Source organism: Meriones unguiculatus, chromosome 10 (genome assembly GCF_030254825.1).
Source record: "Meriones unguiculatus strain TT.TT164.6M chromosome 10, Bangor_MerUng_6.1, whole genome shotgun sequence".
NCBI classification, from domain to species: domain Eukaryota; kingdom Metazoa; phylum Chordata; class Mammalia; order Rodentia; family Muridae; genus Meriones; species Meriones unguiculatus.
Window position 1 is genome coordinate 101,006,272 of NC_083358.1, and position 13,609 is coordinate 101,019,880.

A 13,609-nucleotide genomic window follows, 5' to 3' on the forward strand; every position below is an offset into this window, starting at 1 on the left:
TTAGCATGATTTTAATAGTGCTGAAGGGGATAAAGTTAAAGTCCCCTCCTGCCTGCTCCTGCCTCCATGGAGGTAATCCAAATTTAGAGTTGGTTTTTATATCCTTACAGAGAAAAGAAAGCTTAAAAATTAAAATGAAAACTATGGGGGAAAAGCGAATACCAGAAAATCACTTGTTTATGAACTTTAGAAAAGGAGCAAACATGAACTTCTCTTGGCCCAAGAGTCTCTGAGGAATGGAGAAGGCTGAAAAGGAAGAGAACAGAGAAAATGAATTTTGTGTTATTTTGAAAAATATAGACTAACATAAGAGGCCAGGGTCTCTTAATTTAGCGACATTGTTCCATCATTAGAGAGACAACTTTTGGCACCCAAAATAGAATTGAAGAAGCATGAATAATTCCCCCGTCCCTTTGAGTCACCATTGTTTGCCCAGTAGGCTCTGACTTCTTAATAAAAATTAACAATTTATCAGAGGGGGAAGGAGGGAGGAAGAGGAGGGGGGGACCGGAAGAGGGGTTCCTAGGCCTCTGATGGAACTAGATCTGGGGACTGTACCCTGCCCTTGTTCTGCCTTCACAGCAAACCCAGGCTCTCCTTGTCTTATGCAAACACACAGCTTTGTATTTTTAAAATCATAATAATAAAATGTTCATGTTTGTGTCTGTGCATGTGACTGTATTGCCCTTGGAGGCCAGAGAGGGTCCTGGATACCCTGGAGCTACGGTTGAAGGCAGTTGTGAACCGCTGATTTGGATGTTAGGAACTGAACTCGGGTGCTCTCTCCTGGAGCATCATGCTCTCCCCACGGCTGAGTCACTGCTCCAGCCCCAAGGTGAAAGAAATTGATTAAGCATTTCTGAGGTCTTTTATGCACTTAAGGAAACATGCCCCTAGCGGAGGAAGGCTTGCTACGTCTTCTCCGTGGATTACTTAGGCTATTTTTTTAATTTATTTATTTTTATTAATTACAGTATATTTACTTTGTATCCCCCATAAGGCCCTCCCTCCTCCCCTCCCAGTCCCATCCTCCCTCCCCCTTCTTCATGCATGCCCCTCCCCAAGTCCACTGATAGGAGAGGTCTTCCTCTCCTTCTTTCTGATCTTAGACTATCAATTCTCATCAAAAGTGGCTGCATTGTCCTCTACTGTGGCCTGGTAAGGCTGCTCCCCCCTCAGGGGGAGGTGATCAAAGAACAGGCCAATCAGATTATGTCAAAGGCAGTCCCTCTTCCCATTACTATGTAACCCACTTGGACACTAAACTGCCATGGGATACATCTGTGCAGCGGTTCTAGGTTATCTGTATTCCTGGTACTTGGTTGGAGTATGAGTCTCAGGAAAGACCCCTGTGTTCAAATTTTCTGGTTCTGTTGCTCTCCTTGTGGGGTTCCTGTCCTCTCCAGATCTTACTATTTCCTACTTCTTACATAAGATTCCATGCACTCTGCCCAACAGTTGGCCGTAAGTCTCAGCATCTGCTTTGATAGTCTGCAGGGCAGAGCCTTTTAGAGGCCCTCTGTGGCAGGTTCCTAACTTGTTTCCTGTTTTCTTCTTCTTCTTCTTCTGATGTCCATCCTCTTTGCCTTTTGGGATGGGGATTGAGCATTTTAATCCGGGTCCTCTCTCTTGATTAGTTTCTTTAGATGTACAGGTTTTAGTAGGTTTATCCTATGCTATATGTCTATATGAGTGAGGATATACGATGTGTGTCTTACTGCTTCTGGGGCAGCTCACTCAGGATGGACTATTTCTTTAAATCAAACGAGCAGATTCATAGCACTTTAGTTTGCCACAAGATGCTCCTATCTTTCTGCACTTAAACCATGACATTTTGTTAAGAGGGACTGCAGGATGGAAACGAGGGGAGGGGGACCCATTATATGGTGAGCTGTACCATAGGAGATCATTTTCCTGATAATGTTCTTGGGAAGTGTTTTAATATACTTAAGAACCTTGAAAGATTGTAGGAGATAGAAAACGATTTACTGGAAATACCATTAATAACTTTGTCTTGAACATAAAGCAGAGCCAGCGAGAGGAACTGGGGGTGGGGGATGGGGAGTGGGGGGTGGGGGAGCTGTTCAACACATTTTTGTTTTTACCGGAAGGAACAAATCCACTCACAAAGGAAAAAAAAATAAAAAGAAAAAAAAGAAGAAATCTGCAGCAGAAAAATCGCCATTTGCTCCATGGTTGATTTGGTGGATTTTTATCTCAGCATTTCCGAGGCAAGGAGACTCATTTCCACCTGATAAGCTGAATATAAGGCTTTTCTCTTCAGCGTTTGTTACAAAGACACAGGCTTCTGGGCATCCCCACAGCCCCTAGGAGTAGGCGAGGAGCACCCTGCTGTGTGGCTGTGGTGCTGGCGGCGGCGGGGAGTAGGATGGGGGTTGGGTGGGGGTGGGGACACCTCACCCCTCTGGGCCCAAAGGGGGACATGTGGGGAGTCACGCTTCCTGAGGAGAGAAACTGGTGTGTTCTGGGGCCTGCCCCTTCCGAAGATCCAATTCACCCCTTTCCTTCTACTCCCAAACGTTTCTTCTCCCCTCCCCTTTACCCAGTTTGGTGGAGTTTTCATCCGTCACCCTTTCCAGTGCCCGGGAGAAGGCCGCTATTTGTGAAGCAGGTCTTGTCTGTGAAGGAGAGAAGAGACTTGGTGATCTAATAAGGTGCTCTGTTCTGCCTCCCTTCTGCCCCTGGGCTCTGAAGCTCCCTACTCCCCCTTCTCCACTGAGAATCCGGAGGAGATACCTGCATTGGTGCAAAAGGATGGTAAAGGTTAAGGTGCAGAGGCTGAGGACAGAGCCCAGTGGCAGAGAGCTTGCATGTGCAAAGCTCTGGGGTAGATCCCCGGCAAAACATACATCCACAGAGGCCCCAACTCACATGCACACTTAGGGTGAAAGGGGTTACTGCTGGGTCTCAGGGTAGCACCCCCAGGGACAGTGGCAGTTGGAGATCAAACACCCGGCCACACATGGTCAAGCTACTAAAAGAAGACCTTATATTTTTGTGCCTGTATGCCTTCTTCTCTCTCTGCATGACAAGGCCTGTAGAAGTGGCATAGCATCAGTTACTTCAGCAAAATCAGAAAGCTCAGGCAAGCAAAAAGGAAAAATTACATAGTCTGAAATCTCAGCACCCTATTAAAACAAACAAACAAACAAAAAAACAATACCCCCCCCAAGATTTTGATATATCCAGTTGGTTATCAGAGTCTTGCTGACATGGACTCTTCCAGAATGAACCCAGAGAGCTGCAGGTCCGGATTGGTGCTAGAGGGGGGTGGTTCCCAGGAAAGATGCCACTAATTAAAAAGCAGACTGAGCATGTCTTCTAAAGTGTCTATCTGCATCAAAAGAGGGTTACAGTTCTGACAGCATATGGGGGGGGGATTAATACGAGGTAAACTGCAAAGCAATTAGATGATGCAGTTTTTAAATCTTGGGGGAACAATGTTACCCAAAGATGGAAATGCTTTCCTACCATGCTGTTTGATTCGGGTGCGTCCTGTACTCTTATTTTATAAGTAAAATTCTTTTGAAATGAGCGTGCATTCACATTTTTTAAAATGTTGGACTTTGTTTTGAAATGAGTGTAAATCCATAGGACGTTGTAAAGAGAATGCAAGTCATGCGGTGGTTAGATGTCTCCTGACCCTTTTCCATCCGATACACAGCAGGGACAATGCAGTAGGGATTCGGAATGGCAGCCAATACAACATGTGAATGTAATTTTTCTCTCTTATGGCATGTGCAAGGTCATATGGAAGTTCTTAAGTTATTTCATGACAGGCTTGTCCTCTCTGCTACCATCAAAAGCCACACGCTTTCCTTTCATCACCCATAATGTTACCTCGGCAACCACTAATCTGGGCTCCATCTCTAATTTTTCATTTTAAGAATGTTATATAAATGAGTTTAACTATGCTGTGGACCTTTGCTCTGGAGTGCCATCTTCGCTGGAGTGCTGAGAAGCAAATGATGTGCTCTCTGAAAACCGACCTTCTTCACTCAGGCGCACTGCCATTTCATTCCATCCGGTTGTTGTTTGCTCCTTTTTATTGTCAGGTAATATTCCAGAGAAACGTTGTGTCAAACAGAGGCTGTGAGAGCTATAGCCAGAGCCACATAAATAGTAACAGCTAACAGTGAGTGAGTCCTTAAGATGTATCCTAAATGGTGCTTGGTCTTTTTCCTAGCTTGTCTCATTTGATCCTCATTAACCACAGCCATTGGGTTGCTCGTTTGCTTTAATATTTTTATTATGCTACTTAATGGATTGATTGATGTGCATGGGCATGCATATGCCACAGGAGAAGGTCGAGGGGCAACTTACAGGACTCAGGCCCTTACCGCTGAGCTATCTCAACGGCCCTTCGGCTTGTTTGTTCTTCTGGGACAGGGTCTTATGATGTAGTGCAAGTTGGCCTTAAGCTCATGGTCTGAGGCTCCCAAGAGCTGAGATGGCAGGCTTGGGCCTCCGTGTTTGAGGACAACTTTCACTTTACAGGCAAAGAAGCGGAGGCCTGTGTCTTTCTCAGGGCTGTGCAGTCACTAGGCTCCCTTTAACCCACAGTGTGAGTGTTTGGTCTGAGTGCACGGACGAGGTGGTACCCCATTTCATCTCTATGCCTCCGAGGGAAAGAAGGAGCCCCTGCTGTGTCCTGTGAGGACCGCCTGCTCCCCACAGGCCACGGCGTGTTAGCATCCCTCTTTTGGATAGGCACTCACCAGCAGACTCCTGACAACCTTGGACACTCGGCTTCTGGTGTGGAACCACTACAATGAAATTTACCTTTGCACCGATCCACACTGACTCACGAACGGCCTCTTGCTTTTACAGCTTCCACCAAAGCTTCAAGGATCCTCCGCGAAGCAGAGACCATTACAAGAATGTGAATGACAATATAAAGATTTAATATGCACAGAAAACCAGAAGTCAAATTCAAAGCCGGTTTTGAGATAGATGCCTTTAGGCCCTAAATCTGCAAGTGTTTTTTTTTTTTTAAGTCTTCTACAATACTCATGGTTATAAATGAACAACCGACTGTTCTGACAATAGAGTTAAATTAATTTACAGGCTCACCCGAACCAGAGAGTGAGTAAAGTGAGCAGACTCTTAATAAGAGTTTCCAGATAAAGGACATTTTGTCTGTAGTTAGTGTGTGTGTGTGTGTGTGTGTGTGTGTGTGTGTGTGTGTGTCTGTGTGTCTCTGTGTGTGTGTGGTATTGGGAAACCCGAAGCTTTTTAGGCAATTATTCTGAAGCTGTGCCCCCATCCTCATTTTGTGTTTTATCTTTAAGTTGTTCAGGCTGGCCTTGAACTCACTGTGTAGCCCAGGCTGGTCCCCTTGCCTCAGGCTTCTGTTAGCATTACAGGTACATGCCGCTGTATGTCTGAGGAAGGGCATTTGGGACTACACGTCCACCTAAAGGGGACTTCCAAACCCCTACTTCCTCCTGTGCCCTTTGGGGACTGTCTTGGTCACAGATGACCGTGGTGTCGCCTTACTCGGATTCCCACGCGTCTCCTGTGCTGAGCAGATTGTGGGTGAAGAGTGTGGCGAGAGGGCTCTCCTTGGAAACAGCTCCACCAATAGCTGCCACGGATCCTGTCTGTAGTCATGACAAGTGGTAAACAGCCAAGCCCCGTTCGAGATCGGTGGGTGCTCACTGGATGCCGTTTAGGAAGTCAGTGAGTATAAGGCTGGCCTTTCAGCCCGTGGAATGCTTGCATGCCTGGAACTCGCTGCGCAGGATCTTTTTTAACCTTCCCGACGCTGCTGTGGGAGATGGGATGAGTTCGCGTTTGGAGACATGGAAAAGGAGCTCAGATGACTTGCCCTGAGCTTCAGCCAGCATGGGTGGTGCTGGGCAAGCCAGGCACACTGATTTCCTTTACGAACCGGACTTCAGTGTCACAGAACAGATGAGAAAAGGTTTATCGCTAACGCGCGAGCGAGGATTGAGACAGTGTCGCCTGCTTTGCAGGTCCTATGGAAGGAGCACCAGGCAACCAGCATCTGTGGCTTCTGACGCGTTAGACTCCACCACACCTCAGGCACCTCCCAACCCCACCATCAAGAGTAGACCTTGTTTACTTGGGCTTAATGGAAGCATCTAGATCTGAAGGAAGCTTAGACATAATGAGCACAGTCCAGACTGGGAGGTTGCACAGGACAATCTAGCTTCTTATACAGAAAAAAAAATTTCAAGGAAAAGAGGGATATGTAAATTAAAAGACAGCAGAGAGGAAGGTTAAGCAACGGCAACATGTAAGTTTGATTTGGCTGTGGATGCAAACAAGCAAACCGTTTTTATTTATTTTTTTCAGGGTGAGGTTTTATTTTTTTATTATTTTTTAAAAAAACTTTTTATTGATTCTTAGTGGATTTCACGTTACACGCCTCAATCCCACTCATCTCCCTGTCCCTTCGCGTGTCAGTCCTCCGTTCTTTGCAACCCCCACAAAAGAAAACAAAAAATAAACAAATCTGGCTGTGGAAGCTGCGGCTTTTCTTGGTGTGTCACGCAGCAAACCCCAAACACCGTTTCTTGCAAATGCATCCAACGACTGCAATGAACATTTGCAAACCGCTCTTTGGAGGCTCCTGGAATGTGCTTTCCGTCCAGCCAAGCCGCCGCCCTTCGCATCCTGTGAGCTGTGCCTACTTTTGAGAGTCTGTCAACGTCCAGCCTGTGAACTATCGGCACCCCTCCTCTTAGAAAGGGAGGGTCATTGACCCCCCCCACACCTGAGCATCCAGCAACTTGTCCCATTTGCATCCAGTTCCACCCTCACTGCAGCCGGCCTCTGACGTCTCTAGGAATACAGAAGGGAGCCAACTCCACTGATGAGGCAGCGAGAAGCCATCATCCCTGCTAGGCGAAAGCTTTCAGGTGCCACTGTTTGGAGTCACCCATGACCCTATAAATAAGCCCAAGAAACCCACTGGCCTTCCCGGAAGTCTGAAGGTGGAATCATACTTTGTCCACGAGGTTTGTCCTCGTGCCCTTAGAGGGAGGGGGTAAATGGTCCTTCAGGGAAGGAATTTTGGAAACACTCTTTGCCAGGCATCTGGGGAATGTGAGTGGTGATGAGGTGCCTGAGTGATTTTTCTGGGCAGTGACCGACATGATCAAGGTTATAATTTTGTAAAGGGAGTCCTTGGAGCTCCATGCTGAAACTCAAATGGTGGGCATGCCAGTTGGGGTTTACTGCAGAACAGCCCACGGGATCAGGAAAGTTGTGGGATCAAGAGAAAGGGGCTGGGACATGAACTGGCCATTACTGAATTCTGACAGATACAAGGAACCTTGTGTGTGTGTGTGTGTGTGTGTGTGTGTGTGTGTACACATGAGAGTGTGCTCTTCCCTTTTTGCCTTGAGACAGGCTCTTTCACTGAATCAGAAGCTTGCTGGTGGCTGGCCAGTGAGCTCCCAGAATCCACCTGTCTCTGCCCCGCGGTGCTGGGATTACAGACATGCACAAGCCTGGCTTTTTTTGTGGGTGTTGTGGATTCCAATTCAGACTGGCTTGCACATTGAACGCTCTTAGCGAACCATCTCTTCAGCGCTGTTTTCTCTTTTAGACATGTTGGAAATATTCCATTAGTAGGTGGCGGGAGGGAAAAAGCCGGATCTTGCACTAAATGCCTGTAGTCCTGGTGCTCGGGTGGCTGAGGCAGGAGAATAAGCTCGGGAATTCGAGACCAGTTTGGGCAACACAGTGAGATGCCTCCATCTCAGTCGAGCCATCAGTCAAGCCATCAGTCAATCAGTCAGTCAGTCAATCAATCTCTGAACGAGCAGTCATGAATTTTCATGAAATAAGAGAAATCCCCAGGAAAGTCATTGTTTGGGCTTCAAGGAGGTAGCTCAGCCAGCAGGGCTGGGTGGTGCTGATGGGTCAGATAGTCCAGAACTGAGGAGGTTCCATGTGTCTCTGGGGAAGGCCTCACTTCTCTTCAGCACCTGTTCCCTGCCACGCAGGACCATGCCAGGGGTTCCTGAGCCCCTGCACTTCTTGGCCTCAGTCCCTGTCCTGCTCTAGAGCCTTTAGCAGCTCCCCTGAAAGCAGACCTCTCAGAGACCCTGTGCCAATGTGGGTTGCATTTCCTTCCTCTCTGATGGATGTCTCCGCCCAGATAATGCTCAGTTTTACAAACTCTCATGTCCAAGGGGGCGAATTAGTAGAAAGCTACAGTGGGCAATGCAAATTAGGTTCTAGCATCTAGAGGAAGAGTTGTTGACTTGTTTATTTTATTTTATTATAGATACAATGTTCTGCCTGCACACCAGAAGAAGGCACAGATCTCATTATAGATGGTTGAGAGCCACCATGTGGTTTCTGGAGATTGAACTCAGGACCTCTGGAAAAGCAGCCAGTGCTCTTAACCATCCGAGCCACCTCTCCAGCCCAAGTTGCTGACTTGTTAATTATCATCTCGGTAGGTTATCTCAATCTTTCTTTTTTTCTTTTTGGGGTTTGTTTGTGATTTCTGTTTTGATGTAAGAGGGAAGAATAAGTCAATTACTTTGGTGCGTGCTCATAATCCCAGGAGACATTAATTAACTACTCGGACCAGTGTCACAGTCACAAAAGGCACTCTCTTCAGTGATCTCTCCATCCACACTTCTGCTCGCTTATCTGTTTCTCCTTCCCTTTAAAAGTGGTTGATTGATTGACTAACTGATTGTGTGCTCATATGACGGTGGGAATTGGTTTTCTTTTTCTACCATGTGGGTCCTGGCAACAAGTGCCTTTAACTGCTGAGCCCTTTCTCCCACCCTCTCCTGCCATTTTTTTTTCTTTTAGCCATTCTCCCCAACCTGCAAGACAGGGTTTCTCTGTGTAGCCCTGGCTGGCCTGGAACTTACTCAGTAGACAAGGTTGGCCTTGAATACAGAGATCTGCTTGTCTCTGCCTCCCAAGTGCTAGGATTAAAGGCATGCACCACTACCTGGCTTATTTTAGTTATTTATTAAAGGCAAAAGATATCGCTATTTATTACAGTGCCTGGACATAGCTAGCTTTCAGCTCAGCATGGCAGGGGCCCCTTTTGGTGAGCCGTCAGGACAGGCTCGGCACAGCCTGCCTTTTTGTCTTGCAGTCCTGGAGACATAGCACTGGAGATACTGCTCTCACCTCTCCTCGGCATCAGTCTTGCTACTCAGTTTTGTTTATTCAGTTTTGTTGTCCAGCCAACCTTTCTCTTTCTTTGCCAGTGGGGACCCTGGCTTCCTTTCAGCCTCGCCTGGGCCTCTGTCTCAGCAGAATCCCCTCGGAACACCGGCATTACCTATTTGTGCCCACCTGTGTGGGCCCAGCCTGGTGCGGGAGGCTAAGACAACTGCTTCAAAGTCCCAGGAGGCCAGAGGCTTTCAGCAATGTGGGGCACACCAGTTTCTGGCGTAGGCAGGCTTCCTGATAGAGTGAGACCATGGCCTGAAGACCTCCAGTGGGTGTTCTGAGTCTCTGGGGAGGTCACAAAGCACCCACTGAGCCACCTCCTTCACACAACTACAGGGGCTAAGGAGTGGGTCGCAGCCTCTTGGTTGGCTCGTTTACGTAATTGTTTTCCTCCCTGTTTGGCTCCCGTGGGAGCGCCTGTCTAGCTGAGACTCTTTGCACAGGCTGATTTAGGACCTCACGGGAATGGTCACACCTCTCCCCTATAAGATCATGGGGGGCGGGACAGAGGGAGAGAGAAAGAGAGAGACAGAGAGAGGAGCCAGGTGTTGTATACAAGTCGTAATTGCCTAATTAAAAAAAGAACCTTCACGGGACTCAAGGGCTTCTGATTGTTTTTACATTTTCATCATGTAGATTCTTAATCTTTGCTTCTGTGCTGATGGATTGGTTATTCCAGTTGTAGTCTGCTGGCCAGTGTCAGGCCTAGTTACGAGCTGTGATCTTTTTCTTCATAAGCTCTTCTATTGTGCTAACTCGGATTTTAAGTACCTCCCAGTCTGAGTGATCTGGGTACAGCGTGTCTTTTTGCTTATACAGGATCCAGGAAATACAAGGTGTTAGTTTGTATAGTTGTTTTGTTTTGAATGGAGAGATAGACTTTGTTGGCTTCAAGAACAATGGTGTTGGCCATAAAGGCACATGTGCACACTGGCACACACTCTCTGTGCTTCTGCTCATGCTCCCTTATGTTCTATTTTCCTCTATCTGGCTGCTTAAAGTTTTTGCTGCTTCATAATTCATACACCTGTGACATAGTGTGACCTTGGGAAGTGTGTGTGGGGGTACCGATAGACACAATTCTATCCCTAATGTGTATTTCAAATGTCATGCTAATTACTTTGCCTTGTTTCTGGATTCATATCCCTTAGTCTAGGGTTGGCTAAACATGGCTTGCCTTTTTAGCAGAGTGATTGGCTAGGCTGTGGTCTGGTTGGTCTTGGGTCAGGGGCTCAATGGGCCAATCTCATGTAGATGTGTGATGGAAGCAATTGTGGATTACTCCAGCAAAATACAGCAGCCGAGCAACAAGGGATGTTAGCCAGATAATTTCCCTGGAAGGAAACTGTGAGTGAGCAGGTAGCAAAGGATGTTTCTAGAACATTAATTAGCTAACAGCCTCATCAATTATTGGCCCAGAGAATCAGAAAGTTAAAAGAAATGTTATAAATCCCATTCACTAATATTCACATTTCCTACTTCTAAAAAACCCCTCTCAACCATAGAATGAATATTTATCGACTTTTTATCCTGACAAAATGCACCTATGTATTAGGGCTTCATACCTTGTAAGTAGCTAATGGAAGATAAGCAAGCAATACTAATGCAGACAGATACTAATAGCATCGAGAGTCAGTAACCAAGAGGCTGACAGCATGGCAGAAAAATCTATGAAAAGCAGACACATGAACTCAAATAGCACAGTAGCCTGGGACCACTTTCAATGTAGGTTAAAAACAGCCCTATGTACTTCAACAGCCCTCGAGGGCATTCCTGTCTTACAGGCTCGTTAACTGTAGCTAATGTTCACATTGGTGAGCCTGGAGTATATAAGGAAAGGCTAAAGGCTAAATTATGTTTAGAACATCCAGCTTAAGGAGACAAGAACTTATGTAACGCACCTAAGAAAATCTTCCATGTGCACTTAAAAATGAGCGTGTCAGCGAGCAACCCTCAGTTTTCCAAATCAAGTTGCTTGCCGAGAACTCAGGAATAGCTGCCCCCAACCACGCGTGCTCTGTACTTCATGCCAGCTACCGGGAGCCAGGTGGCAAAATGCCCTGTTCCTTATGGCTGCCCAGAAAGACCATCTTAACTCTCTTGAGGTCAAGATAGATAACAGCAACCAAGAGGCATGGCAGTCAAGAGTGTCGGCTTCTTGTCTAGGTGCTGGAGACCTAACTCATGTCCCCATGCTTGTCTGACAAGCATTGGTGAGTTATGTTTCTAGCCTTGGAATTTAACAATTTTGTGTTATCTTCTAAATGAATAAAACACCTACATCTATTTGCTGTTTTTTTTTTATGGAAGTTTTCTTTATTTTCATTATACATGCAAGAGTTTTCTGCCTTCATTTATGTATATGCACATTGTGCACAATTCTTGGAGGCCGGGGGAGGGTGCTGGGTTTTCTAGAACTAGAGCCACAGACCATTTTACACTCCCGTGTGGATGCTGGGCACTGATCTTGGGTCCTCTGCAAGAGCGAGGGTTCCTAACTACCAAGCCTGTGAAGGTGTTTTCCTGTGAATTATTTGGTTCTCGGGTATTATTTTTCTTCCTTTGGGGCATTAGCTGTTAGTAAGGAACTATCTTGAACTAGTTTATCTACTAATGAAGGACCACGCAGTTTTTCTAGAAGAATGGAATGGACAGGGAGGAGCCAGGCTGTGGAGGAAAATGATGTCCAAGTATGTAAACACGAGACAAGGTGTGTTGCTTTGTTGGGGAAAGGGCTGATGTCCAAGAGGGAATTTTCTGGGGAGAAGGGGACACAGGAGGGCAGGCAGAGATGTGAAGAAGCAACTTTTAGCTAAAAATATTCTCAGGGTTATTGCCTTGATTAAGTGTTTTAAAGAAAAATTCTCCAAAGGACGGTTTGAGGATTTCAGCCCATGGCTTCCATCTCCACCTCATCTCCCTTCTGTAGGTGACTTGATTCAAAGTTCAAAAAAAGCCACCATGAAAAGAACAAGGTGATGGAGTTGTCACCAGAACCTTTGAAATCTTCAGTTAAATAGTGCCTCAGTCAAGTCATATGGCCTGCCTGTCTTGAAATTCAGTCACCTCAGTCATTTTCTTCAAATAACTGTTATTACATTTCTTCTCAAAATAAACAACTTCAGGCCTCTCAGCATTCCAGGTAGATGAGAGAGGGAGAGAGAGAGAGAGAGAGAGAGAGACTTAGCTGTCAGTTCGAGGTTGAAGACATCAAATTCACAAACAAAATTGAAAAAGAGAGGGCATAGTCACTCTGTGCTCTGTCAGACTTCTTGTAACAATGCACCACCATAAAAAACCACCCACTCTCCCTCACACGTGTGCCTCAAGATTAAACCAAAGCGTGTACTTCCGGGGGACTGAGCCACAGCCCTGGCAAGCCTCTGCTCACTGGCTGGACTTGAAGTTCCCTCTCATTATATTAACCTGTTCAGTTGTTTTGGGGACTTTTCCAAAATTTTAAAGGGGTCAAACATTTTTTCTGATATACCAGGGATTTGAGATTTTTTTTTAATAATACTTTTTTTTTTTTTTTTTTTTGTAAATAAAAGAAGGACACCAGTCTTCTGCCAAGCGGGTATAACAGATTTTGCAAACAGAACTGTGAAGCCTACATCTGGTATGTGCACATGATTAAATAACAGTTCAATCCCCCTGTATGGGGAGAAACCTACAGAAACTAGCTTCAGCGCTCACAAAGAATTTGGGGCATGGCAAAGAAAATTCAAACTGTCTATCAGCTCCAATCACTTGTTTGTTGCTTTGTTGAGAGCCTTTCTTGAGAGTCATTTTTAAGGCCAGATCTTATTCCTCTGGAAAGAGAGTTCTGGGATTAATTAGTGATGTCTGCCTTAGGTACAGAATAGAAGTCTAATAGTGCATTTGCTGTGATGTCTGCCTTAGGTATAGGATAGATAGAAGTCTAATAGTACATTTGCTATTTATTTATCCTTTTGGTAGATCTATGACATTGAAAAATATAGAATTTGTATTTTTGACCACTTGGCAGTTTTTTCTGAAAGTCCACCATCATACATAGTGATTTAGAAGTTTTATCATAAAATAAATTTTATGTATTTTTGAGAGAGAACTACCAGTTCACGCCTATCTTGTTAGATGACAATCATTCCAAAATTCTGTGGCTTAAAAAAACTTAATATGCTTACAGAACTTGTGTAGGCCCTTGGAAGGCCTGTGCACAGGTAGCTTGCAAAGTCTGGAAAGACTTAAGAGATCTAGCTGGTGAAACCTTAGTCGCAAACATCCCTAGATTCCACGTTAGGGAAGATTGTGCCTGCCTCCACAGGGAAGCAAAGCCAGAAGAACGTTAGCTAGGGTGGGCTAGGCCGATGGAGCCATTTGCAGAAAACACAACCTGCCGAAAGCAGGTGGCAAGTGAGTAAGCCCC

General features: G+C 45.7%; 1 long non-coding RNA gene across 4 annotated transcripts in view; it reads left to right on the forward strand.

Moving 5' to 3' along the window:
* The window catches only part of LOC132656943 (uncharacterized), a 121,189-nt gene that overhangs the window by 53,377 nt on the left and 54,203 nt on the right, over positions 1-13,609 (forward strand). For 3 of the 4 annotated variants that reach the window (XR_009594779.1, XR_009594776.1, XR_009594778.1), the window contains exons 1-2: positions 5,631-7,007; positions 8,285-8,458. This is a non-coding gene — a long non-coding RNA (uncharacterized LOC132656943). Of the gene's footprint in view, positions 1-5,630; positions 7,008-8,284; positions 8,459-13,609 lie in introns of those variants that run through there. The other variant, XR_009594777.1, reaches the window with a different exon arrangement.